This window comes from Varroa jacobsoni, unplaced genomic scaffold (genome assembly GCF_002532875.2).
Source record: "Varroa jacobsoni isolate VJ856 unplaced genomic scaffold, vjacob_1.0 scaffold_1054, whole genome shotgun sequence".
In the NCBI taxonomy this organism is placed as follows: Eukaryota; Metazoa; Arthropoda; class Arachnida; order Mesostigmata; family Varroidae; genus Varroa; species Varroa jacobsoni.
In genome coordinates, this window is record NW_019213956.1 from 93,390 (window position 1) to 97,600 (window position 4,211).

The 4,211-nt window shown below is 35.5% G+C and overlaps 1 protein-coding gene across 1 annotated transcript in view; it reads right to left on the reverse strand.

The window, feature by feature from the left end:
* LOC111266124 (ATP-dependent translocase ABCB1) overlaps positions 1–378 on the reverse strand; it is a 32,367-nt gene extending 31,989 nt beyond the window's left edge. Inside the window, exon 1 of the mRNA XM_086970788.1 lies at positions 161–378. The gene's annotated coding sequence lies outside the window, so the exon portion shown is untranslated. The remainder of the gene's footprint in view (positions 1–160) is intronic.
* Positions 379–4,211: the final 3,833 nt, after the last annotated feature.

Genomic DNA, 4,211 nt, shown 5'->3' on the forward strand with positions numbered 1-4,211 from the left:
CTTCAAGATATAAAAAATTACTGGGTATCTTAATCCAGAGATGTTATCAATTCAAATAGTTATTAAGTAGATGCATTTTGAATAAAAAATTCTCTAGATGCAACAAATAAATAATCAAGTTGACAATAGCAAAATAATGAAGCGATGTTCGGTCACCTACCGTTTTGTGCTTCTGAAATTGTACTTGTGTAGAATTATCCTCTAAATCAAAAGTTTTCACAACATTGTATACAGACACTTGATAATTTCCCTATATACGACATGGATGACCCTTGAAGTATTCCATTAATAAGTACAAGCATCCACGATTTTATACTTTCATACATCAACTACTGGCAATAATTTCTTGCTAATTCGGTTCGTTGCTGACCGTCCAGAGTAGCTTTGATGGTCGTGTTGACTAACCCGGTTTGCTGTTTTTTTTATCTCCGCTTCAGCCATACAAATCTTTATGGTTTTATGGTATACGATTTCCACGCGTCCAATGTAACAATGACCGCAAACCGTTGTCACGCGCTCGGCGGCGCGCTCCACAGAGAAGTGGTCAAAGATGCTTTACGCATAATATAAGCTTTGAAATAGATGCTATAATGAGCATAGCCTGAGAACTAATATAGCTCTATGACAGATTTTGTGCTAATTAATAACGATACCTTGCCTGACCGGATGAAACAGCATAAGATATATACTATAGGTCCTTCCTTCTATCTTCAAAAATGATGTTTTGCAATGAGGACAAGTGAATCCCCTCAAGTTAGCATCACACATGTAGTAGATCACTGCCAATATAATCCGCTTATGATATGATACATCATACGTTGCTCTAATAGCGTTTCAAGTGTGGATAGTAACAATTCTATTGTCTGAAACTAGATGTATAACCGATTGTATGCAGAACAGACATATCACTCAAGTATGACAGAAACCGTTGTTATAGTAATACAGTTCATAGTCAGATTATCTTACACAATTTACCTGTTAACATCGTAAGCGAATAATCGTGTCAGATTAACAACACTGCAACTAGAAATGAAATATAAAAACGAAAAAAAAATCACAAATGAGTAGTACTCGGTGGAAATTTAAACTTAACTGGAAGCCATTAAATGTTTTATAGTATCAGTCGCCGACTTTATGAGTCGATGGTACACCCAACATGTTAAAGCGCTAAAATCCTATATTTGGCGTCTTTTATGGCAACTAACTGTTGCTTTTTTGCTGATTGATTAGGTCTACATTACAAAATCTTCGCATAGCTCATGCTCATTAGAGATTGTAGTATAAACAATGACTCGTTTTGGTACAGTTCTATAATGGCTGTGTTACTGAATTATCTCGAATATGTAATATATAAGGGTATCTATAATGTATTGATTTTATACAAATGTTTCCATTATAAGTAAGTCGCGGAAGTAAACAAAATACCGTTTAAAAAACTGGCAAGGAATACCCTTTTACTAGGGACTAGAGTTAAAGGACTAAGCCCATCGAGTTTTCTTTAAAATTGATTCTCGTAGGTCCCAATATTTAGGATGATACCTTGCACTGCATAACTGATGTACTGCACCTTCCAGGTAATTTTTGTCTCGTTTTGATAATAACTGAGCCTGTATATATCGCCCTACGCCCTAGGTTCTCACGAAAAATTCGATCGCAATAGTCGTGTCTGTCCTACAATGTTAGTTGGCGTAAGCTGCACTTATTGGGTCAATGTTCGACCCAATAAGATTTAATTAACTCTGCAGCTCAGGCCTGTTGACCATACGAAGTGTCTTAAATTTGCTGCATGAACCGATGAGCAGGTGCAATAGGATCGTAATTTTGTATGGAAATCATTTTCTCACTTGATGCGGTTTTTTACCTAAATAGGCCAGTGAACAAACAGAATTACCATCTATAGGCATGTAAAAGCCCTTTAGCCATTTATGAGAGACCACTTTATAGAGATAAAATGACATTATGATGCAGACCCTAGATAAGAGGTTTCATCGGACCATTTTTTTTAAAAACTTACATGTTAATAATTTTCCTTACAAAGTCATGTTAAAAGATTCTCCGCGGACGAAGCCGGATGAATTTAACTCAGACAATATGTGGTTCTAACGTCTATGCCGTTTGCAATTGCTCATTCGAGGCGCTAAATTACTGAAGAAGTTTGATGAACGTATACGTCTGAGCAAAGTACGAGTACGGTATCTACCTTGTTGACGAGATTTAACGTCGCTGGCAATGGTTTTGTCGGATTTCCCGACGATAGACTTAATAGGAGTAATCTGCAGTTATCAAAAATGCGTCTTTTGTTTTGAGCTTTTAAAGAAATAAAACAGCTGTAAAATTTAAAATATAATGGCTAGCATTTCTGCTTGCACTATTATCTTGACGTTATGCATGCTCGATAAACTTCTGCTATTTATCACACCTTGGATGTTACACATTAAGAACGGGTGACCATGTATACATACTTTTTTAATATTAGCGCTCATTGCTGTCCATTTGTAAGTACATTTAGCTGGAATGACCTTACAACTCGTAGGAAGACTTTTAGACAGTTTAATTTAGGACCGTACAAAACTGTTCTCAAGATTATTAAATATGAACATCCTAATGCCACTTTAAGGGCTGTCTAAAGCTGCCATTAGGGAAACAACAGCGCAGCTTTCTTGTTCTACGACTGACGGCTAAACTACCCATATCGTTGCGCCCAGTCCTCTAGACTCGATCGAGAAGTGTACAAACTTTCATTTATACAAAACAGAATAAGTGAGACTCAGAAATGAGAACTACAGTGTAGCGGTGCACGATTATTGGCCGTTTTACGCACACAAAATCAATCCGTTTCAATATGTTATACTGTAATTAGTAACAATTTTCTAATTAATTGTCCTGGCAAAAGACGACTTCGCAACTTTACATGTAGTAAGGTAACATTAAAACAATATCAACAATTGGTGTGTATTATTTTCATATTTATGTATGTTTGTTTCGCTGTGATATAGTACAAATGAGGCTCTTTTAGTCTCGTTACATTATAGTACAGCAGTATATGAACATGTACTATTATTATTTTGAAATATATTAGATATGTACATACAGATAAAATGTTACCTGTAGCTCCTACTAATTTGGTTATGGTCATCAGGAACGACACTGAGAGATCATGACGATTCGACTGCCATATAATATAGATCCACATAATACTAGACTGTAATTAAAATTAAAAAATCTAGAGAGAGATCACCTTGCATCTGATTTTCGCTGCTTCTTTTTATCATTCACAGTAATAAATTATATTTGGTCCTCTATAATATCATGAGATTATAAATGTAAACGAAGGAATAAAGTGCACCGAAACTCTAGGGAAGAACGCCTGGCTGACATTTCTAGCTTCACTGAAAAAATACATACAAAACAGCAGTGTTGTAATTTTCGGAATTCCAACGGTTACTCGTGGAAAGTGCATGAACAATATTTGCTGCAATTAAAAAAGACCCGTGACATACGTTCATTATATTCTCTTTACCGAAATTTCCATATTTAATAAAATAAACATCTGATATTTAAGAAACCGTCAAGTTCACAAGCATGACTTTTGATAAAGCACATGTATATAATATCTTCCACACCAGCTCATCTCAGTCAATTCGATGTTGGAAATGGACGCCTATTACTAATTGACAGGACCTATTGAATGAACAGGGGAACCTCCGAAAAGAAAATGCTCGGTGTATTTGGAAAAGCGAGTCTGAATACAGTTTTTTTTTTTTATCATTAAGTGTGCTTGTAAGTGGTTACAGGACGCAGAGACAACCGTTTTAGGGCAGTTAATTTAACGGCGGGAAACACTAGGTTTAGTTTTTAGAAAACCTGTCATCTTGGTTGTAGTATAATATACCTTAAAGTATTTGTGCACCCGTTGTAAGGATAACTTAGACGGATGAGCCTGTGTAGGATTTTTTTTCGTACAAAAAATTTAGTTAGAAAGATAATTGTCTAACGAAAAGTATTATAAAAAGTACCGTTAGAACTTGTTTTGACGTTACGCACTATCAACAAATTCGTTACGTAACAGTAATTATTAACTAGTAGTAGTTAGGCAATAAGTAGTTCCTAACGTGAATTCGTCGATAACTTCAAAAAGCATCGTAGATTAGGGATCTTACATATTTGCTAGAAAAGCCAACTTCAGGGTTTCTAGATAAAATAAGCCTCAA